The sequence below is a fragment of the Pogonomyrmex barbatus genome, unplaced genomic scaffold (genome assembly GCF_055798465.1).
Source record: "Pogonomyrmex barbatus isolate J1 unplaced genomic scaffold, ASM5579846v1 scaffold1, whole genome shotgun sequence".
NCBI classification, from domain to species: Eukaryota; Metazoa; Arthropoda; class Insecta; order Hymenoptera; family Formicidae; genus Pogonomyrmex; species Pogonomyrmex barbatus.
The window spans coordinates 3,859,519-3,885,055 of NW_028297098.1; the positions used below are offsets into that span (position 1 = coordinate 3,859,519).

At 35.1% G+C, this 25,537-nt stretch overlaps 1 protein-coding gene across 2 annotated transcripts in view; it reads left to right on the top strand.

The window, feature by feature from the left end:
• Invadolysin (leishmanolysin-like peptidase, invadolysin) overlaps positions 1-25,537 on the top strand; it is a 257,502-nt gene that overhangs the window by 125,629 nt on the left and 106,336 nt on the right. The window lies entirely within an intron of this gene.

A 25,537-nucleotide genomic window follows, 5' to 3' on the forward strand; every position in this document is an offset into this window, starting at 1 on the left:
ATTTACTTGCTTTCGAAAATTGTAATAAACTAATTCGAATGTATCTTTTAATGATTCCTTGTTTCGATTTGCGCGCAGTGTCTCGACATTGATTGATAACAATATTGATTTCGGATGTAGAGATCTCGGAGAATCATAGTTGAAATGCTATTTCTATCTTTGCGCTCTTAATAAGACGTTACGCTTCGATAAGTAGAAAGTTTTAGATATTGATGTTACTTTCAAAAATTAAACTCGGTTTGCGACTTACATCAACGTTTGCGCACTGGTTTGGCATGACTGCGATATGGAATGTAGCTGTATAGGACTTTATGACCTAACATATCACTTCCATTTTCGACAAAAAATCGTAAATGTTACAAACATGAAAAAGGAATAGATATTTCTTCCTTTCGTATATTTCGTATGTATATATTTTCAAGCAACACGAGCGCACAAGAGTGATTTTTCTGAAAGATTATAATTTTTCTTGCATTATAAAATATTAATTTGTTTTTATTTTAAACAGAGCAGTTTGATGCATTTTTATTAACAGCGATAAATAGATGTAGGTTATTAAAACAAAATAAAGATTTTTAATAAAAAAAAAAATATTTGTTCACAAATGATAAATAATAAAATGTTAATGTCTCTGTGATAATGTCTATATTAATATCTCTATATTAATATCTATGATAAAAATTTTTCATAATTTTTGGTAAAAAGTTGAAAATCGTTTCTGAATATAATAAAATGTCGTTAATATAAGAACTTTATCCAATGCATAGTATACAGAAACGTTTGTTCATTTGTTATAATGAATTTGCAACGCGTGTGGTACACAGTCAGCTAGTTTCTCACGAGCGCGGTCATTCGCAATGAAAGTGTAGAAAACACGGTAAAGGGAGAGAGTCTGGTAATTTTGTGCCCTTTGTGCTCGTTCCCATGTGCATATTTATGTGCTTCTAACCCAAGTGGCGCTTCATCAACGGGTTCCAGTTAGCAACAATTTCAGAAACGTTAACATTCTTGCCTCTGCATACGAAAACAAGTACTATGATACTGATAGTTTGCTTGCTGCACGGCTAGCTTCCTTTATCCACGTGCTCATCTCGAATTCATGTATAAAAACGGAGTAACGAACAAAGAATAGCATATAAATATGTGCTGATATATGTATGTAAATTAAACAAAGTTTTTATTTTCATACATTTAAAATTTTTTAAAGCCTTTTTAGAATATTTCAAGCATCATCACATCTAAAGGAATCGCTTAATTTGAAGTATCAAAATAAAATTAAGGTACTATTTTTAATATGATTTTTATTATTAACAAAGATATTTGAAATATAATCTTAGATTTACACATGTCATTTAATTTATAGCGCATATTTATACTAATTACCTTGTGTAAGATATATACATATTTTTAATAAAACGGAAATTAATTAGTCCATTATCGACTAGCAAAACGTAAACTTACATACACTTATATAAACGCTTTCTATGAAAAAGTTTTTCGTAATATTTCTCAGAAACCTAAAGTCATGAAACTTCCTTTAAAAGTAAAATTTTTTCATACAACTTTCTATTATAAAGTTGTTCGTTGGAAGAAAACTTTCTTGTATAGGTGCTAATGGGTTATTTTTTTAATTTATTTTATGATATATAAGACATTTCCCTTTTAACTTTAATCGTAAAATAAATATGAAGCTTGTAAAAACATGTTTCTTATTTAACCTAAATATTAATATTAATATTTATTTTAAATAAATAGACTTAAAAAATTAAATAAGCGACAAATAAAATATGCAATTAAAAAAAAAATATTAGACATTTTATTATTTTTTTATATTTTCTTTCTGTATCCTTTTATATTTTCTTCCTGTACTAACAAATAAAAATAACAAAATTTCTTTTATTTACAAAATGTTATTTTTTATATATATAGATACACATTTTAATGCTTTATATTTGTATCTTTTCTTCAATTAATATATGTTTATAAAATTTATATAAGGTTAAATATATATATATATATATATATATATATATAGAGAGAGAGATATTAAATTGTTGTTAATAAATTAATATTCAGTTGAACTCTGAGCGCAGTTTCACGTGACGCCTTTTCATGACAGTGTCGAAAACAGTGTCGTAAACCGTGAAAGCTCGGAAATTTTTTTTGCTTTCGCTGTTCACCACCCATATGTCTATATATACATGTGACAGAGACCGATGCCAGCAGCCATTTATAAAATATTAGCGAGGTGGCATTTTTCAAAGGCAACTGAGTCTATATGTGGCGCGCATGCCCAAGCTTTGCTCGTTTCTACATCAAAGGTCTCACCCTAATTGGTTGTTTGCATTTACACGTGTAAATTGTGCATTGCTCCCCCTTTTTCGCCCCTCCCCCGTCTCTCTCTCTCTCTCTCTCTCTCTCTCTCTCTCTATTCATCGACACACTATCTACACTATCTACACTATCTTTCTTCCAGTAAATGTTTGCCTTGTCATGGCTTTGTGCAGCACTGCAACAGGCTGGAATATATCTTCGAGCGACATTTGCACTTGCCGATTCTACTTGCTGATTATAAATTAAACATAATATCTAACTTTAAATTATATACATATATTCAGTTTAAATATATACATATACTCAGTACAATAGACAATGAGACTCTACGTTTCAGAAGCACACATAGAAATTTGTATAATGGACAGCAGAAGTCATTTTATTAATAGAAATGTCAGATTAATCGGAAAATTATATTTGAATGAGCAGTGCTATGTTTGAGCAAAATTTTGAACAGTAATATTATAATAACAAAGTATCTTTTTTTTACACGTACTTATATTTATTTTGGAAATGTCATGAGAATAAGCTTAATTTAAAAAAAAAATTAAAATTGTTGACCGCTTGAGTCGTATGAGATATTGTGTTAAGTTACAATTAAATAATATAATACGAGTGCTTTTGTTTTTTTTTTTTGCAATTTTGAAAGAGCCTATCAATTGCTGAATGATGACAGTTACAATTGAATAAATCTGATCTGAATAAATTATCCGGTTGTGCCATCGGTTTATCATATTAATCAAAAGAAATTGATCATCCGATGCCCATGTCAAAGGAAATTCGACGTAATAAATTGTTTGTCAAGATAGATTTAAATCGTAGTATATATGTACATAATTTGAATTTATAGAAATTGCATTATTTCTTCAATTCTTTATCCAATTGCCGTTTAAATCCTTATCGCAGAGTTAGCCTCGCCTTTTAATTTTTACGCTACTAATGAACGAAACTTTTCTTTTGCTTTTTAAACAATACCCTCTCGTTGTTAAACTCTATCGTTACTTTGTAACGAACTTTAGCGATCATTTTATCCCGTAGACGACGTGTATTAAGAGACTTTTGTCGAAGTGGGGGAATAGATTCGCGTGTACAAACAGAAATATACCTTTTGAAGCTTTAAATGTCGAAGAAATGGAGATGGAAAAGTGACTGAATATGGCGAGCTTCGATGGCTCAAATGAAATTGATTATGACAAAGATAAACCGCTCGATATTAATAATTAATAATAAAAGGAATCGTAAGAAATTAATAGATATTAGTCGCAGTTTAATAGAAAGGATCCTGAGTTCGAGCACAGTCGATTCCATTAATTTGTCCATCTCTTATATTAACTAAATCTATTGTTGATGTAAAATACGCTTGATAAGTTTCAGTATATCTGATCTTTAAATATATATTGTGAAATATTCTTTTCTATATTATCATTTCTTCTTCTAAATATATTTTAAAATGTGCGATTCCTCTCTTATGCCATATCTTCAAGTCTGTGAGACATGAGAAAACCGTAAGAGTTTTCTCTTATCAAAGTTATTTCGATCCGCTGTGAAACAGAATAATCCGCGAATCTTCGTAATTAAAATGACTTGCAGCTTGGAAAACGATGATCCACTTTCTAAATTGGCGTTACAGCCGATAAAGTTGTCGACCTCTTTTGTATATATAATGAACCAATTTCATAAGTCAATATTGTCCCTTCTGTCTTGATGAATACAAACGACGAATGAATCTTTATTTCGTTTCTCTAAACTGAAGATGTTCACATTTTCTGCTAGCTCGAATATTTGTATGGCACATTTTATGCTAATCTAGTCTACGAGATACGCTTTGTATTTTGCTTCTTAACACGTTTTATATTTAGAGATATCTTCTATGCATTTCTTTATATTTCCAAAAGCATATGGCGTGCTGACTCCTTTAAATAGAATTTTCAAATATGCATCGAATAATAAAGTCTCATGAAATCATTTTTATATTTAATATATTAAAAATTAAACAGAATAAAATAAGGAAATATTGAAATAACGAAGCATTGAAATTGACGGAAAAATTAATGCATAATTAAATTTGTGTGTAATTTTAATGAAAATAAATTTTATCTCTATAATATTACAGAAATATATAAATCTTTTATATGTATATATAAAAGATAAAATAATTTTTAATCTTCTACAATAATTTATAAAAGTAATTTAGTTTAATATTTATAATTTTCTAAAAATCATTTTCACAAATAGAGATAATTAAAATGTTTTGACAGCTAAATGATAGCAACTATTTTAAAAGTCGCATTAAAGTTGGAGTAAGTATTACCTATTTTCTAAATATCCTTCCGAAATCTCCTAGAATTCATCTTGAATCTCTCCACGGTCTTTGCATTATAAAGCTCTTCGTATTCGCGCATATCTTGTTAGCGAGAGAATCACGTACGGCCGCCGTCGGCGTTCGTTAATTGCCGTAATTGCAATAATTAATTCGATTCATTCCCAGCTGCGTCTGATTAATTCGGTCCCTTCGCCCTCTGCACGCAGCCATTCGCTCCAGCCGGTGCGTCATCGTCATAAACGTGCTTCGAAATTTCAGTCGTTCAGAGGTGAGGAAAATGCAACGCATTTCTGCTTCAATTCTTTTATTATTACGTTAGATGTAAGTGTATGCGAGAAAGTATCATTAAAACAAATTAAATTTAAAACGGCAACTATCCACACCTTTTTTTCCAGTGCTTTCAAGTGCGCACTTACGTAACGTTATACTGCAATAGGAATTTCGTCAGTTGCGATAAAAAGATAATTCTTTATCCTCAGTTGCTTAATGCACAGAGGCTGGTGCAATTTACAGTATAATGCGTGCCGCGTTATATAGAAATTATCTCGCACGGCAATGAAAGACATTCCTCGTGGGACACGCTGCATTGATGATTGTGTGTTGTGGGCGTTACCGCGTTTGCCGCTGCGCTTTCATTCTCATGCCATTCAACTTGACTTTTGCCACGCGTGAGCACTTTCACCGCATTGAAACGGAGAATGCTCGCAAAGTGCGGCGGGACGATACCGGTATTACGAAAGTGGAGACCGTCGATAGTGCACTTGGCATCGCACGCATGAATGCAGCGCGCATGAACAAAGTTCATCACGCGACGCGACGATAAACGAGAGCTTTTTTAAAAATAAAATGATTATTTAAATTATTGTGATTCTCGTTTTAATGGCGATGAGCGAATCCATGAAAATTTATGAAAAATAACATCCCCTCCGAGATTTGTATTATATAATCAGAAATGCATATTTAATTGAAACCGATATATTTTTCGTTGATGTATTTCCGTCTTTTTTTTTTTAGTCTCGCATAAAACGAACTAATATATATCTTTTATTTATTTATTTACATGGTTTTTCTGTTGGCGTTGTGCGGATTAAATGCAATGAAATGTAAATAAATAAAAACTTTAAATTCCTGGTTTCATTATTTTAATCTGTCTGAATTTTCTCGTCAACATTTCGATGGAAATTATGCAATTTCTTCTTTCATGGATATGTAATTACGAACGTCGAAATGGAGCACTTGTACGTGCTGCGGATAAATAATTCCAATTCAGTTTGTAACGCGCGCGTTCGCGCTTTATTCACTCCAAACATTAAACGAAGTAGATAACGGAATCATTGAACGCGCAATTAATTTGTGTAGATTGATGAATTTAATACATCATCGCCGCTAAATAATGGCTCATCGTTTAAAATATTAAACACACATAACTTTTCAATACGTGAATGCTAATTTAAGGGCCTTACATAGGATCGTTAATATTGGAATGCACGATTGAATTTTGTATTAATATTTCATAATCAGGCTGGGTATATGGGATTGTATCCGCCGCATTTTCACGAAAATGATATATAATTATAACCGATCTAATGCATTCACGGGTAATACGAATGACACCGCGATACGTATACGTTGTGCACGCGTTATATGTTCCAATCTATGAAACCCTTTATATTTACGAGGAAAATACAAATTGTGCGATGCGTTCGCAAATAATGTATTTATCTTTAATTTACGATAATTACTGTAGTCTGTTAATGCAATATTTTCGCGATATCGTTTACGTTCGAACAATTCCTCCCACAATTCACGTTACTCATGCGATCATTTGTTTGTCTCGCGGCTATTGAGGATCTGCACATGCTATTTTTGTAATATAAATCTACAACGACGGTGTAATATCGCGTGGTTGCGAAATCAGGTCAGCTTTGTAGCGCGACACCCTTTCTCCGAAAATATGAGGGTACTTAAATATCAGGTTGCAATAAAGCTGCAGAAAATAATTGGACGCAAAATTGACGAAAATACACCGCGGTTGACCTCGTGACGAAACTAATCTTGATAAACAAGCGTTTACTGATACACACTTGTCACTTATTGGCGAATGGCACGCGCACAAAATTTTTAACCGCTTCTTAACGCTAATGTCCGTGCATCAGGGTTAAATGGGGTCATGTCATAACGCAAATTTTCCACATAATGCTTATACAGCTCTTTCTTCTACCGTTCTCTATCAGAACTCTTGATTGCTAATTATTAAATTTGCTCGTGCCGATAATAATTACAGTAATGATATCAATATTGTAATTTAGTTCGTGTTTGCAATTAGCATGTAGATATTCTTTTATAAAAATTTTGGTAAAAAGAAAATTTATGTATAAAGTTCTTAGGTTCTGCATAATTAAATTTTATTATAAATTGTAAATTGCAGTTTAAAACATAAAAAATTAGATTTAAAAAAATTCATATTTCATGCGTAAGTCAGGTCTTATTTTTTTATCGGTGAGCCTCGAGGCACATCTCGTCATTGACTTTTCGATTTGCATGAAAATTCTCCTGACACTGATTTTATTCGTTCTTTGCCGTCATCAATTTATTACACGATCTTTGTCGCACATTTACATATTTTTGAATATTTAACTTTCAAGTGCTGTATCTGTAACGTAAATGTGAAATACATAGTCTTATCAAATATTCAAAGAAAATTATTCTTGTATATCTATAAAAATATCTATAAAAAATTTATTATATTTTTTATGTTAAAATTGAATAATAAGTAACTTATACTAATGTCAATTTTTTCTTTATCGTTATTTTACTGAAAAGGGATAGGATAAAGAAAAGATCGTATAAGAAAGGAAAGCGCGAGTGGGAAGTTTGGTGGAATGCGTTACTGGAAAATCTACCAAGCAACTTGGTTCCGTCCGTGAAAATACGTAAACTCTATCTCGGCTTCACACGTTCCCAGCGAGCTCTCTTTTTCTTTCGTCTATAACGTCCTCTGTTTTCTCGCGAAGCGTTTCAAGGCGACAAGTTGTTTTCCGTAGAATAGATTAAATTGTTCCGCACCGTTACTGTGCTCTTCGATAATACCGAGAGTAATTTCCTACAACAAATGTTAACATTTTCTCTAATCTTTTGTGTCATTTCTCAGTCTGTGGTATTCAGATTGCATCAAAGATCATTAGTTTTGTTAAGCCGTTTCTTTGAATATAGAATTGTAACTATATATTTGGCTTTTGTATCGAATGAGTATTTTTCACTGAATTATAACTATCAATTTTGATTTATTAAAGAGTATTTCTATATTTTCACTTTTTAAAATATAGATACAATTTATATAATTTTACATTTGTAATGAGAATAATTTATACAAGGTTCAATAATAATAAGTTATATATGTGATTAAAAAATATTATATTTTTGTATTTTTATGATTTAAGCCATTTTGTTAATTTTTTGATAGATAATGTTAAAGCTTCCCTTTTTTTTACACTATATTGGATAGCTAATTGTTTAGGTCTTGATGGACAATTCATTAGCGATATTAATTACATTGAACATTCGATTTTTGGTAGTTCTAATTATACATAGAAAGGATTATGTTTAGCTCTGGAATTGTGGAAGAATAGAGAGAGAGAGAGAGAGAGAGAGGGGGAGAGAGAGGGAGAGAGAGAGAGAGAGAGAGAGATTCGGCCGGCGATAGCCGTATAATGCGAAACCTCGAACCTCGTAACTGCATCCCGTGGTTACGCAATAACTTTAACCCGTAACGATCCGGTTCTCTAATCGTCACGATAATGGCGCGGCGACACGTCCGGAGCTTAACGACCGTGTAAACGGGCGTCCGCGTTGTCAAGTGCCGTGTTTTAAGCAGGCGGATCACGCCCGTGAGCGAGCCGGCGCGCTCGCAGCTGTGCCACGCGTGTAACCGTATGGCAAAACATATAGTGCCGCCGAAACCGATGAAGGATGTATCCCCGCGACATGGTATTTTCACGCAAAACGATATGTCGGCCCGCTCGCGCAGCTGAGGCCTGTTCGCAAAAAATGTCTTCCCATGTTGCGAGTGCCCTTGAAATATTTAGCGACACGGGGTTTTGCGACACGCGGGTGAAGTTCCATTTTTTTTCCCTCCCCCCCCCCCGATACGATCATGATCGATACATTCGCTGTCAAGGCATTTAATCCTTCGATATCAATCGCATTGACGGAAAAGTGAATTTATCTTTGTCAAACGAACATCTAAATGTTCTGATTTATTATATAGAAAATTTGCGAACAGCTTTAATTTATTGATAAAGCATTAAAATTGGCGTTGACATAGATACGGGAACTATTATTATATATGTATTATAAATAATTTTAATATGTAATTAATAGAAACAGAATCTCCATAATATCTATATGTTATTGTTAATTGTATATTTGTTGATATTAATTATTATTATATTTATTATATATTAATTAGTATTGTAATTATCCAATAGTATCATCAATATTATATAAAAAGATGTGATAAGTTACCTAAAACTTTTGTAAAATTTTAACATTCTCCCTTTACAAATTTTGTTTTATTTTTTATAGTGAACATATAAATCAATATTGATAATCTTAAAACGTTATTGTTCGTTTTAGATTAATTCGTAAATTTTATATTCATAAAAGTGCTCCTATAAATAATCGATTAGTATCCTCTTTAATGGTTCATTAAGTGAATGTAATCAAATATTTAAAGAAGAATAAGGTTAACCTGTACAACCAAATTTGTCATTCACGATAAAAAAATTGAAATTCTTACGAATATATACCCTGACAATTTGAATTAGATTAATAAAGACATCAGTTAAGAATATGAAATTATATCACGAAGAACGATATTTTTAGGAAAACTATACTATAAAAACAAATGTTATTTGCGTGTCAAGAAGAAACTCTTATCGATTTCGACGTCGCAACGATGTAGAAGCTACTTGAAACTTCGAACTCCCTTTATAACTCCCGTTGAACCACACGTCTGTGCGGAATATTAGCATAATGGGAAAAACTTGTAAGTCGTCATGCGTCATAAATGCAGAAGGAAATCATCGTCGATCTTTAAGGAAGGATCCTTAAAGATGCACAAAAGTCGCACAATGCACCGTTTTTGCGAAATTATTTACTCGCCGTCGTAAGATAACCGGGTCACGTTTTGTCGTTTCTCGAAAAGTTTCTCATACAGATCTCATCAATCATTAATCATGCCATTTACGCGCTGTCGACCGCAAGACACCGAGCGTATAACGAGAAATCTTTCTGCAAGTTACCCTATATGAGAAATGTGTCCTCGCAATCGATATGTAATTAATCGATATGTAAAATCGATGATAGATGCATTAGGAGAGAGTGCGATTGAGATAATATTGAGACATGTAACGTATCGACGTGCACGCATGATTGCTGGAGAGAGAGTTTAAAATAATCGGGACTCGATTCATTTATCCTTGAACTTACACTTTTAAACTTCTTGAACGTGGCCAATCATAGATGTTCAAAGCCGTTTTTTAAATGAGGATATTACTTTTGTTGTATTCGTTTGTCTCTGGGGAAATTATCCGTGCGTTCTCCAATGTGTTGCACACGTTTGTGGCTTTACGTTTATCTTTTTTTTTTATACATATAATTATTTAGTTTTATGACAAAAGGGAATTATAAACGAGAAATATAAAGACTGTTTTTATGGCTTTTGCATCACGTGACTGCGGTGTTTTATGCATAATGCCAATTACTTTCAACGTTGTAATTATGCATATACATATATATATATATATATATATATATATGTATTACATGCCAGTGTATAAACGCAATGTCTACGTCATTTTAAGAATCGACAATCTTGTAGGTACGATAAGTACAAAAGTAACATGGAAAACTTATACATTACGTTCTTTATCGCACGATATGTTTAATGGCGATTAGATGATACCGAAGTTGACTGTTTTGAATTTTTTATTCGGATGGATTTTTCGCTGAATTTGCGATTAACGATTTTTCCCGATTATTGGATTTTATATTCTAAACTTATTTTAAATTAGCATATATCCTATTCTTTAACTAGAAATAATACATTTGCAATGATGAGATTATTGGAAATTCTATTTTCTTTCCACTTGAAAATTTCGCGAGGCTTATTTTCTGGAGCTTATTATTATCTTGCCGCGAAGTACCGAATTGATATCAAACGGCAAACGGTCGATAGGCGAAACTTTTTGCCGGTGCACGTATATACCTGGCTGAAAAGAGCACTTTCATACTTTTGATACCTTTTTTAATCGTCCATCATATGTAGTCTGTTCACGAGTGGGAGAGCAAACTTCTCCGAGATCCAAACTACTAGAGACTCCCGCCGAAAAGTAATTGAGCGGAAAAACTTTCTGCGCGCTCGCGCTCTCTTCGCTCCTTCTGAAGCTCTCGCGCAAAAGAGAAACCTACGAAAAACCGCCGACTAAGGGCTTCGGCTCTACGTGGCCGAGAAAGAAATGGTAGTAGGTAGGAGTTGGAAATATTTTTCGCAGCTCCAACAGCGGTTGATCGGGCGATAAAAGAGATTCTCGTTAACGTGTTCTTAATATTGCCGTCGGTGAGAGAGAGACGCGACAGTAAAACGCGACGACGAATAATTCGCGTGGCGGAAGACACGTTTTAAAAATACTTTACTGTCGCCTTCGTTTTTGGCTATCGATTTCGCCGATTCCGACTTTGTTGCGGCCCCCGCCCTTTTTCCACCTCTTCTCCACATAGTTCATTTGCCTTCATAATGGCACAAAAGGATCGGGACGAGCGTTTTCCCCCTTTTAACGCGGTGTAATAACGTTGCTCGGTATTTTAACGAGGCTGTAAAGCAATCTGCAATAATCTCCACGTTCTTGTACCACTAGCGAGTGCTATTCGGCTAACGAAGGCTACGCCATGGTAAAAGCATGCCAGTACTTTACGGGTGGAAAGGGATTGGGCATGGAACCGTAAAGAAAGGTGTAAAGAAATAGTCATCTTTCTATGTGTTGTGTTATTTATGAACAGACATCTTAGCAATTTTTTATATAAAAGCTCTTCTTTATATAAAAGCTCTGTAGTTGTTTACTTATACAATTCATAGTGATACTTTACTTTTTTTAAAATCGATTTATCCAATTGTGACATAAGAATGAATAAATTATATTTCCTGTAGTGTCCCTCAAGATTATATTGATTTATTTTAAAAAAATTTGGGTATTTATTTTAATATTTTATTTTAGTTTATTAATACAACTGTGTTTTTTTTTTTTTATTCGAAAGTTGGAACAATGAGCGTCTATATTCGTCGTTATCGTTTAAGTCATCGGTTGTTCTTAAAATACTGTCACGTTCGACCTAAATCGACGAATTCGTCTTCGAAGTCATGCGTGACTCCCTTGATGTTTGTATATTGAACCTACGAGGTGCTTCACAAAAAAGATATCGAAAATGTGAGAGGAATGCGAATGTGCGAATATGCAAAGATTAAAGTATAAAAAAAATAAGAAACGCTCAAAAGAGAGAAGAGTCGATCCCAAAGATTCTACAAAATCGTGTATCAATATTAAAACTTATGTATTTCGAAGAAATCCGCAGGGATTTTTTTTTTTTTTTTTCATATGTAGAAACGAACATCGAGCGATCTGCAATTTTCAACAGAAATTTAACTCGGCCATCGCCGTTTAACATTTCAAGTATGTATTTTTAAGCAAGCAACGGACAAACATCCGTTTTGTTTAATCTGACAGACGATTTTATTCAACAGCCTGTGCCAGTTTGTCCGGCGTCCAAAGATAATACCGTCATCTGCAATTCGCTGGCGTCATACGCGACGGTGTTAATCGTAGCGACACGTGATAAATGGCGCGCTGCGATTCCCTCGTCGACGATTTACGCAAGTACGAGCGCGATCGCCCATCGCCGGCATGCATAACGGACGATGCATCGCGCGAGCTGTCAAAATTATCGAATGGAATTATTAATCGTGGCTCCCGCGACCGGCACACACCGCCGGACAATAGGCAGTTTGATGTGCATTACGCTTTTACTTCGCAGTCGTTCAACGTGCAGTTAACACAGTCGAAACACAGTATCGAAACACAAGTAATCCGAACTTATCGATTATTAGACATTACACAGAATTTTACTGATGAGTAGGGCCGCTTGTTAAGCACGACGTAAATACAGCACTCGGATAAATTTTGCCCGCGGTAATTTATTCCCAATCCATCGTCGTGCCGTGATTTTATCGCGCGCCGATTTTTACGAAAAATTTCGTCCGATTGGATGCGCCAGCATGAAAATAATAATTTTATACCTTTAATGGTGCATCTATAATATGGAATAATATGCAACAAATAATTTGTGAAAGCTCACGATCAAAAAAAATATTCAATTTATGCGGATAAAGTAATTGATTTTTCTTCGAGATTTATTTTAATTTTATTATTATAATTCTCATTCTTAATTTTATCATTATGCTACATGATTATTGTTATTTTCCAACGTTAATTTTTCTGGTTTGTTCAGTAGAGATGCGCGTTCGCGGAAAGTTCGAAGAATTGTATCTCAGGACATAATTTTCGAGTGTCGTCGTTCTACCTTCGCAATGGCAACAATTCTCTCATTCTAGAAATCATGTCACAGCCGAGTTTATCGTTAACCTTGCCTTGACAGCAATTCTCTTTATTATCCTAACGATCTTGCTTCCTCCTTTGGGTTAACTCTTTTGCTTATCGCGAAAGCCTTCTCCACTCATTATCTCTCACTTCGGTAAAACCGCGTTTTGAGAAATTTCCCTTCTCGTTGGCGTATAATTCCATGACGACAACAACGACGACAACTACGCAGCTTTTGGCTTTTGCAGGATCTTTTGCGTTGTTTCCGCACAAAGTACTTTCGCTCTATACGCGCGCGTTAAAACGACATAAAGCCAACGGAGCCTTGTAATATTTACGCATAGCTGAGAAAGATACGATCTTACAAAAGGTCGACGAAGATCTATCTTATGGTTTTCACAGAAAAACATTAATTATATTCGAAAATTCCGCTCTTACGTCCCCGAATGAAATTCCTTACGGCAAAGGTGACTGATGTGGTTTCAAACCTTGAAATTAATCATTTTTGCGATCTCCCTATAGAATCGTAAACAACTAAGGGAGACTTTAAAGGAAACGTATCCTCTCCTATCCTTTTCATAATATATAACTTTAAGAAATTGGAAGATATTTCTGAGATAAAATTATACGGCTAAATATTTTCCGAACTGACAACTTCTTGCGATAAAAGATACATACTGTAATCCTCTATGCAGAAACGTTCATACATTCTAATTTAATCAAACTTAATTAATTTATTGAAGTTAAAATTTTCTCGTATTTAATTTCCATCTAAAATTTTTTCGTATTTAATTTCCATACTTAATTTTACTTATTTCTGTCTGATCGTAACTTATATACACATTTTCAATTTATCTTTTTTTATATATTTACACAAAGAATTCTTTTTTTTTCTTACTATTGAGTTTTTTCAAAATGTGAAGTATTTAAACTGAAGGTTAAATTACGCCTATCAAATGTCACACATATTTGTCTTTTGCATCATGTAGATTTGTGTTTGTAATGCAAGAGAGACATGAATTCCGGATACGACTTTTCCTTTTAATTTCGATTAGCATTTTGCATTTCGTCGTTAAAATAATCATACTATTTCTGCTCCTCTCTCTCTCTCTCTCTCTCTCTCTCTCTCTCTCTCTCTCTCTCTCATGTGCTACACACATCGAAATCGAAATCGAAATAATCATTTGCTCCGACGGCAATTGGTTCAGCGATATCACATGTTGGGCTCGCCCACCCGGATTCTGCACAAAAGAGTCCGATTACATAAATACCGTAAATCTCGCGATACGTAGATGCCAGCGTGGCGTAACGCAACTTTTACGCGCGGACACGCATTTCGTATCTCGATGGTTATCTCTGGACGGTTTATAGCCAGCCGGTACAGGCTACGACCGGCTCAGAGGCCGTGATAACGTTCATGCCCAAAAGGGGTGGTAGTCGTCCGTTCGGCGGGGGAAGGAAAGGGGAGACGAGAAGCAGGGGGTGCGATGTTTTACGACGAGCTGTAAAATATATGCATATTGTGTATATAATGGTGAGGGTGGTCGCGTAAAAAAGAAAAATGAGCCACGATGGCAGAATAGGGTAGGTAGGGGAAGCCCGATGAAGCGCACAAGATGAGGGGCGTATCAAGGAGACAGAATAAAGGATGGAACATAAGGTTACTGAAGGGATGTATGCGCATAGCATAGCGTATACAGAGAAAATGATATGTTGCGCGTTTCGAGGCGTGTAGATTATTGATTTCCATATTCTGAAAAGGCATAATTTCAAAATAATTTGAAAATTTTAATTAAATTATATTTTTATTAAAAATATTATATGTATTATAACAATATAATTAAAAATGCATAAATGTATAAATTTAATTTATATCTTCTCGCGAAAGTTATCCTTAGTATTATTTTTTCAAAATAAAAGACATATAGGAATCTAATTTCTAAGGAGATTAAAGTATAAACATAATTCAAAATTGTTTTGACATGACATTTTACAAAAATGTATTTCGTTATTTAATATAAAATAACCCGATTCAATATAGGATTGCATATAATCGACGATAATCTTTCATTCATATTATTTCATTTTTGTATTCACAGTTATTCAACCCTCGTACATATTTTCATATTAATTTTATCCCCGAATTACTCGCATCGATTTAATAAGCGGTTAATCGGAGCATGTATCAAGAGACCGTTATATCTTCAATTAATCGAATAGATATATCTTTAGTAATAAAGGTAAATGTATTGTCACAGGGATTAACTAAGTTAATCACGATATATATAGAAAGATAAAGAGAGAAGGAGAGAGAGGGGGGGAGGGGATATAGAGTGATATCTTCATATCGAGAAATATTTATCTCATATATATATATATATCTCATATATATATATATATATATATATATATATCGTATAAAATAATTATGTTAATGATAACGTTAATAAGATTATATGTACACATGACAATGTAATTTTCGAATAAATTTCATTACTCTCTTATTTAATCAGCTCAATTATTTAAATTCGTTAATTTATTTGTCGAATATTTACAAATTAGATAAACTGAGATTATTTAATAGAAATACGAATGAATATTATTTTACAATTTAAGAACTTAAACTTCACTTTTGCGATTCCCGAAATATTAACTGCTTTATTTTACCTGCAATCGATACGACTATCTATTAAAGTAATTGGAGAGAAACTGTTCTTGTACAGAGTTAAATGAATAATATCGTAATATATATATATATATATATATATATATATATATATATATATATATATACAATAATATCGTAATGGTCTGCGTCCCTAATATTTCGAGATTAACTGCCTACGATCGATTACCGGATTACAAACTCGTAAAAGCAGGATATCCGATAACGAATTGCTGCGATCCTGAGATAACCGAAAGTTTCGGGTAATTGGATATCTACTTGGATACAGTGTAATACCAAGCTGTTCCCCACTCAGAAATGGCGGTATTTGTATTTGAATCGGATTAATAAGCTTTTTGCAATTTAATTTACGGTGGATTGTAATATGCTAATTATGCTTGAGAGAATAGCATTACTTGATGCAATTTCTTTCTTTCTTTTACAATTTTTTGTTTAAATACCAAGAAATTTTTATTATCAATTTGCATTTATTTTCATTTTATCTTTATTATTTTCTCGCATTTCCATACAAAATAAGCTACTTTGAAAAAACGTACATGTAAAAATATATAGAAATCTATAACTTCCTTGTCGCTTATATCGGCAAATAGATTGCAATTGCAATTGAACTAATCCGAAATCCATGGCGACCGTGTACACGGAGGTCGAACATTTCGAGTGACATTATTGCTCTATATTTTTGCAGCATAAGCACACCCGAAGGGATTAAGCGCCCCTCGGAGAAATACCCTTTGAATTATAATCGCGCCCATCGATTCACATACGTTCCAGTCACTTATACGCGTTTTGGCAAGCGGGCCAAGTACCGGCGTGGGTGAAAAAGCCGGAGCGAAAAAGGAGATCGATAGCGCCCGCGCTAGGTGGAACGTCCTCGAGCGATGTTTTGCATTCGCTGCGTGGCTCCTCCGGGCCGTTGTTTATTTTAATCGTGGGAATCGCGATGGCTCAGTGCCAGGCTATAGCCCGCTGATATCCCGCTCTACGCCTGCGCGATCACGCGACACACGAGGAGTCATCGCTCGAACACAAGTCCGTATATAAATTTATGATAATGACAACCCTTCTCTCCATATATCGGTAACCTACCACATTCTTCTTTCCTTCCAATGCTGCCATCGCCGCCGCTGCCACCGCCGTCGTTGTTTCCGGCTTGTGTGAGCGGCGTTCCCGACGTATCATGCTCTCTGCTTTCTCCCTTTCGCCGCATTGTGTGTCGTGCGCGCCCAACGGGACGACGACCCGATTTTGCATTTATATTCAACCGTTCGTGATAGTTTGCAAAGCCGCGGTATGCGCGTGCCAAGCTCGGTTTTGCTGAATCGGCAGAATCAATGCTGCGACGGCGGCGGCGGCGGCAACTCGGTATCACAACGAGAACGCGAAAACGCGTGATGGAACGAGTGCGTGAAAAGAGCGCGCACGCATTTTTAGCTTTTTTTTTTTTTTTGTTTAATGCGCGTTTCAGCCGGATGCGCCACGTAAATCTCGTCGCGGGCATTTAATATCCTGTAACGCGAGCACCGCTCTATTTTGCATTAATTTCACGCTGTCGATTTATTCGCGATTTGCGTTCGCTAACGGCACGGCCGGCGAAGCCACCTTGCGAGCGTTGTCAAACTTTTACACGACCAGGACGGATTAATTACACGACGATGTAACGCGCGACAATCGATTGTCGGGCGACGCACGGCTCTGCGAGAGTGTAAAACAATTTTTTTTCATAGCGATCCCCCGCGTGTGTACGCTCTTCGTTACGCGTAAAACTTTCAGGCGCGACACAGCACTGCTACTGCTATTGCCGTTCGGCCGTCCCGCGTCAGAGCAGACTGACGGATAAATGCGAGACGGGGTGTTACACGTCGAAAAGTGCACGAGGGAATTGGAATTTCAAAGTGAGAGAAAGGGAGACGAGAACGCGCCATCACAGTTCCCGGCAAATTATTTATTCTCGGGCGTTCTACATGTCTTTTTTTCGACAAACTCCCGTCTTTCAGACTGCAACAAGTGCAATTTATTTATTCAAGCATTACTAGCGGATGAGAATATCTGATTATTATTATCTAGATGTATTTGAGTCTCAAACTTTGGCTACTCTGTTATTTTTAATTGAACGAAATTGAGATGGAGCACCTCAAGCCGAAAAAAATTAATGAAATTATTTTCGTATGAAATTTGAAATTATATGTCACTGAATGTAATTGAGTTTTAATTAATAAAAAGAATAAAACAAGTTCGTTAATTCATTATAAACAGTATACGTAATTAAGTATTATAGAAAAATAAATTATATATAACATTGTACTTTTGATTTTGTTATCTTTGTTATTAGTTTTCAGATTATGCGATTTCTTGCTGAATTATAAATTTTTGCTGTTTGATATAACATCGTACTTGTCGTACAATTATGCGATTTTTTTTTATCACGAAACGAAAACTTCACAGCATTTTAAACATATAGTAATAAATGATCTCGATTGTAAATGGTAAATTCCTTTTTTAAGTGGACACATACAGTACACGTATCTTTTATATAAGTCCTGTTTTTTTATCCAAATGAAATGCATAGCATATCAATCTTATCGTGCGCTTTTGTGTGTGTGTGTGTGTGTGTGTGTGTGTGTATGTGTGTGTGTGTGTGTGTGTGTGTGTGTGTGGTGTGTATAAAAAAAGAAAAAATTGAAAGAAAGAGATCATATCATTATCTTTTATTCTATGTATGTGTCATCAATCTTTTTTTAAATATCGATAACAATGTCACTAACGAAAGCATGACTAATTTATACGGAAAAGTCTTCAAAAATTTCTCAAATATCCAAAAACCATATTGGCTGAAAAAATTAGATATTTAATAAAATTAAATTTTCTAACACTCGTGATATCAAAACGCTTGATCAGGTAAGATCGATCGTTTCTGATCTTCTCTTTATTAAACCACGATATTCTATCGAACATCGGTGTCATCGGTTTTTTCGGGATTCTCCTGTTACTGCTCGACGTTTGATCCCGGCGTAACGATACAGCGGCGCTTTTTGCCGTGCGCGGAATAGTTGAAAAAACTCCGTAACGAGTTACTGCGACGTATTCTGTTTACAGAGCAAAACCGTCCGTTTCGTCCTAGAATTACACGCTGCGCTCTCGCCATCGACGGCACCAAAAATATTTTTCAGACCTGAAACAAGCAACTGTTCCATCATCGATATCCGGCGCGACGCACGGCGAGTTCCGCAGCGGAAGTGCGGTAAACGTCGATAATGGACGAGCGTCGATCAATGCCGGCCGCGCGAATCCTCTTTAACGCTGCCGACCCTGTAACAACTGATGTGAAATAGCGGCACGATAGGCACATGTGTACCGGCTGGAGAATTAATGCGGATGTGTCAGAACCCATGTTATATATTATTTATATGTATATGTGTTTTTATCCATATATATATGCGCGCTTAAAAATTTGCGAAAGTTGTGGCGGACAGGCAGTCGTCGGAACAGTTGGGAACACCTGCGGCGAGCACTTGCAGGTATACAGCCACTTCTGAATATTCATCCGGCGGCGTTATCCCGTTCGAAACTTACCAGGGACAATTTAAATAAGTCAACGAACTGGTTCCCCTCGGTCGGAATCCCGAATGAGCGCAGCGACGATAGACGCCGAAGGCCTTGTAATGGGATTTACTTTCGATTATATCGGTCAGAACTTATCTGCTGCTGCGAGCTGCATTAACGCCACCGAAACTTCAGCGCCGGCGAAAGTTTCACGCTCGACAAGTTTAACATGTCTCTGTCCGGATATTGAATTAATCACTACGGCATTATGTAGAATTTCCTCTGAAAGGTACTTTGTTAAAATTCCATGCAAAATGTGGCAGATTTAATCAGGTCGTTCAATTGTTAACCCCGCCATTCTCGATTTATCCAAGGATAGCGAATACTTCACATGCGTAATAGAATTTGTTTAAATATTGTAAATATCTTGGCAAGAAATACCAGATGTCTCTTTAAATAGATTTGCTGAAAATTAGTCTTCATCTAATTATTTTTTATGTTCAACTGTTTTTTCAAGAAGTTATTAAATTTAAAAATCGAAAATTATATAAAATGTCCTATTTCTTTGTTTTAATCAATTGCTTTCCAAAATATTTCAGTTGATCGCACTTTAATTTTGACAGATAATCTTTAGTAATCTTTAATCCGTCTAATAAGAATATCCGTGAGAATGAGAATGTGCTGAATGCGAGTGTGCCAGCGCCTGGAAAATCGTCGCAATGTCTGATCGATCAAGAGGAAGATGGGAAATGAGAAAAAGAGAGATTACGTCGCCTTAGGAATGATAAAGTTTCCCAGGCGATTTACCGAGGTAAGCGACGAGGTAAAGCTTCACCGTTGAATCCGTCTCTAGACGTTCCCACCGATCCTCCGTCACCGAATCGATCAAAATCTTATTCTCATCTTCCGTCCGCTACGCTTCGGAGCTTCCCGCTTAATCCTCTTCGATAATTTTAATTGCAGACGTCAGTCGACACGGAGGAAAATCCTGATGGTATCTGCATTACGAATATATGAAGTACTATTCGCGTATAATTGCAATATTTTCTGTCGTACGATGAAGGCTGAATTTGAAATGTTACGTAAATTGGCGTAAGGAAACAGCGCTAATTTGTATATTTAATAAAAGAAAATAGAATAAAAGTGCATAAATAAATGCAATTAAAAAATATTTTGTTGGTAATATTTATCATCGTAGTTTTCTTTCTTTCTTTTTTTTTTTTTTGCAGAATTGCACCTTTTCTATGTAATAATTGAGTCCATCGACACAAATGAATATGATTGATATTTCTTGCTTCTTTTTGTGCTATAATATCAGCCACAGTCAACGTTATCTGCGGAGATAACGCTGACTGTGGCTGATATTTTATGAACGACGTAGAGTTCAATAATTGTGCATTTTGACGTATTGCTGATGGTTGCAGTGCCATGGTGGATAAAAAACGAGAAAAAATCTTGTCATTTTCACATATTGATTCTTGTTTCTGTCGCTTTTTTATTTAAGTCGCTTTTTTGTTTGTCTTGATTAAGCTTTAATGCTAGAATAAGTATCGCTAATTTTTGTAACTATTGCAATTATTACATTAATTGTATCTTTGTATTTTCAAAAAATCTTTTTAAATTAATGCATTATAAAATAATAAAAATTATTTTTTTGAAATTAACACCATAGAATTGTCGACTTCTTTAAGATTAGTTCCTTGAATTGTGAAATTGTACTCGACGCTTACGAGGAACGTAAGAAAAAAAATCGAAAACTAAATACGCTTCTGCTCGATTTTTTGCACATTCACGTTTCATCGAACGTGTTGTTTTAATGATGGCATTATTGAAGCAATTAACACGATCGACGTGCCGAAGGTCCAATTAGCGCAACGGAGGCTATTAGTAGCGAGCGATAATGACGGAATTGTGGAACGGATCGGCAGTTTCGATGTCGGATCCTGATCGTGCTTGGGGTAGCATCGAAGAAATTAAGCCAACGGAACGCCAAACGGTGCGGCACAAAGCGAGAGCGTGATTATTCGACTCTCGTCGGCTCTCCAAGCCGGTACCCGTAATTAATAGCCGATGCGATTAGCACGGTCATTTCCGAAGATTGCGGCGGCGAATGCGGAATCCATGCGCAAATTGACGCGAGGGGTTCGAAGATGACTGTCGATTGGCAGCACGAGAAGCGCCAATTCGAATAAAAACGACCCGTGTCTATCGCCTAAAGATTATCTACCAATGACGAGTAGTGTTATCTCGTATTGATTAATCGAGCGCGAAAATCTTTCGCGTGATGCAACGAAGCCATAATTTGGACTTACTTGCCAAATCCTCCCAATTAATCTTTTAAATTTCTCATGTGCTCCTATGTGCACTTTTCTGTTTTAAATTTCTGTAATTCGGATTCTAATTAAAATTTTTAGACCGTAAGTATTTTTCTACCGACGGTGTTTAAGGGTAAAAGAAATTATTCTTTCCAAAAATTTAATCGACGATAGAATAAGGTATTTAGAAAAAAGATGTAAAAGTTGGAAGTGGCGATAAAAAAAGCGATCATTTTACTGAAAAAAATGTTTAAACTAATAAAAGATTGTTACTTTGAAAAAACTTTTTATCGTGAAAATTTTCCTTCCTTTTACACCGTTCATTTTCTTATAGAGGTAAAGGGTCGTAAAAATTTTACTTTTTAAATTTTCAAAATGTTGAATTATAATAGATAAAAATTTAAACAAAAAATTTTTATTTTTTTATTTTACACTTATATCTTCTTGAATTTAAATTATGAATTCATGATTTTTATTATAAAACATTTATATGATAATTATGCTGATTTATTCTACTCAAAAAGACAAAATCATTTATTAGTTAAGTATTTGTTCTATTCCCTCTCCTCGAATGGATTCCTATCTTACGATGGTTGCACTTAGGAGTATCCAGCCAAGGTGAGAGGAACTAACAAAAGGAATCTCTCGAGTTAAGGTGCAAACTATCCTGCCAATAACTGCTTGACGAGACTGGAGAAGGTGGAGACTGCATCGCAAACGGTGCTTCTCGGATATCGGGTGCCCTTCGAGAGTTACGAGTCAAGCTCCGTGCATTTATGACTTTGCTGCCCGAAAGCTATGATGCATGTAGAGGAGCCAGATTTGACTATCAAGAAGACAATTAAGCTTTTCGACAGACAAAACGTGGCTGCCGGAGAGTAGGTCATCGTAAGGAACAGCGAGGGTAAAGAGCGTTTATCTCGTCGTCCTGACACGATGACGGCTTCTCTCTGGAAACCCTAAAGACACGTGACTTGTAACTCTTCTGCGAGTCAGGTTGAGCAACTACGAAGCTGCTTGACAAAAAACGCAAAAGCAAGAGACTATGGCACGCGGGATAATATAGACTGTTTGAAGAATGGCGAATGGGTCTCCCAGTAGTGCAAATTAATTTCATAGTAAAAGCGCCTCAGCTATTCTGGCAGAAGCATAGCTGGGATGCAAATAGCAATAACACTTATTATATATTCAGGAGCCATGGCTTATAAATAACGCTATTAAAGATCTGGATAGTTGCGGAATTAATTTTTAAGACAAACACTCAGAAAAAAGATACGGAACTGTTTCCAAAAAGAATGAGCAGTCTTATAAGCCTGACACAAAATATTAGGCTGGATCAACTTAACTTCGGAAATCAGCGGGAAGTCATATTTCAAAAACTTCTTAGATCTGATGTTAGAGACTTTTTGGTCTCACCTATTTTATTACCACTATCAAATATTTATTAGTAAAACGATGTCACTTTTTTTTATCTCTGCTTTTAACCTTATTTTTTTCTAAATATTTTATCTCATTTCTGAACAAGATTTCCGAAAAGAACAACTTTTTTTTACTCTTAAATACCAATTATACTCTAAAAGTTTTGATTACGATCCTAGTTAGAAGAATTTAAAACTGGAAAATGCGTAGGAGTTACTTGGAACTTAATAGGTTAATTTGGACTTTCTGCCATGCAAATATATGTCAAAAACGACGTATCCAATTTTCTATTATCAATACTAGTTATATCGATTTCGGATATTAAAGATATTTGCGACTCTACCATATTTAGTAAGCGATTTTCATTTAATGATTTTTTTTAGATTACTTTTTATCGAATACTCAATAAAATGTTATGTATGCATTTATTTTCTTTTTATTCACTAGACTTCCGTTGTTTTATTTGCTTATTTGTTGTTGTTTATTACGGACGTTCCACCGCTTGAGTTATGTCACCGGCAATTTAATTATTGCGTGCATAAAGGAACGAGGAGAAACAGCGTGGAAGAGATTTCTCTATCATCGTTTATGTCCGTCATATTTCCGACATCAATGTCGCTCGTAAGATAAGATAAAAAAAAAATTGCTTTTGCTTCTTTGACTTTCCTCGTCCATCCGGAAAATGTGCGAGCAGGCGCAGAGTGGCTAGTACCGGGGGCGGTGCTCCACAAAGGTAATTGTTTTTATCGCGCATTTTCTCTGTACATTTGTTCTTTATTATACGCGCGCAAGGATGAGGTTCGCGTTAGTACGTTTCCGGCGCTTTTACGATTCTCCGCGATGCAGCGCGCGGTTTTAACCGCGGACGGGGGAATCAGAGCGCTAAATAACGCGCGCCAGCCCGATTAATGCGGTTAATTAAAGGAATAAATTAGTACGTTGATTTATACATAACGGTCGCGGGAAATATATTAAAGCGCGAAATCCGCGTCATTCCTGCTTTCTCGCACGATGGCGGCGCGGTAACTCGGACGTGTATTTTATCCGCCCCCTCCCCTTCCTTTTTATTGCGGAATAAATCGAGAGAAAATATTATTGTCTTCTCGAGGGCTTACGAAACGCGAGGTGTACGCTCTGCCATGAATTATCGCGTGGGCGTCCGAATTTTTAATTCGCGCCGAAACACTTTTTCATCCGTAATTAATTAACTCATTAAAAGCTCGGGAAGTACGTGTACGCGCGCGTCCGTACATGTTCCGTTGCGTGTGATGGTTATTTCGTTCCTACGATCATTTCGTGAAATTAATATTTATGAGAAACGGCGGTCTCGCGTACGCTCTGTTATTACGTCCATCGCGCTGGGTCGTTTTGCAGCATTTCTTCGAGTAAGCGCAGAAATCGCAACATTTTCATCCGTAATTAAATCTGTTGTGTTATTCCAGCTCGTAATACGGAAGCTATAAGTTAATAAGGTCATGGAATAAAATACTTTGCCGACGGAGTAAGTAATACAGAATAAATTTATCCTTCATTATCAGCCTGTATTGAAAAACAATATTAAATTTCGATAAACAGCATTATTATCAAATTGAAAATTTAGCTGATAACAGCATAGACGTGTGCAAACGATGCTGTGTTATGAGAATATAATAAAGGGAAAGGCGATATAGTGGTATATGTACTTGTCGATAAGCTCGCATTACAATGTAATTATTCTTATTTTCTCCGTGGCATCATCTTTTACTTTTAATGCAAATTTATTTGAGCTCAGAAGCCACCGTTCGTCGTCATCGGTGTAATATATATTTTATATCATGTATGATTAATATTTAATAAGATCAGAGATAAAACTCGAAAGATGCAGAATATTTAACATTAATTTAAATGTTATGTAAATATAGAACAAATATGAACTTTTTATTCTATTTATTCATTTATCTTCAGAGAAATAGGTCACTCTGATAAAAATTAAAATACCACTTAATGCGAAATGTCGTTTTAAGTCGCTTCAAAGTCTCTTTTAGAAGAAAAGTAGTAGTGAGTTTTACAAGTATCTTTACCAGTTTTAGTATTTTTTTTAGTATGTTTAGTTTTAGTATCTTTATCATTAATATTATCTTTTTAAAAATATAACCTTTATTCTTCTCTTTCTCTCTTTTTCTCTTTAGACATTTAAAAATGATGCTGAGTAGTTAAAAGGACATAGTTTTAAGATAAGCGATAAAAAAAAGAAAATTGCTTTTTCGCTATCATTTTGTAATTGTGCACA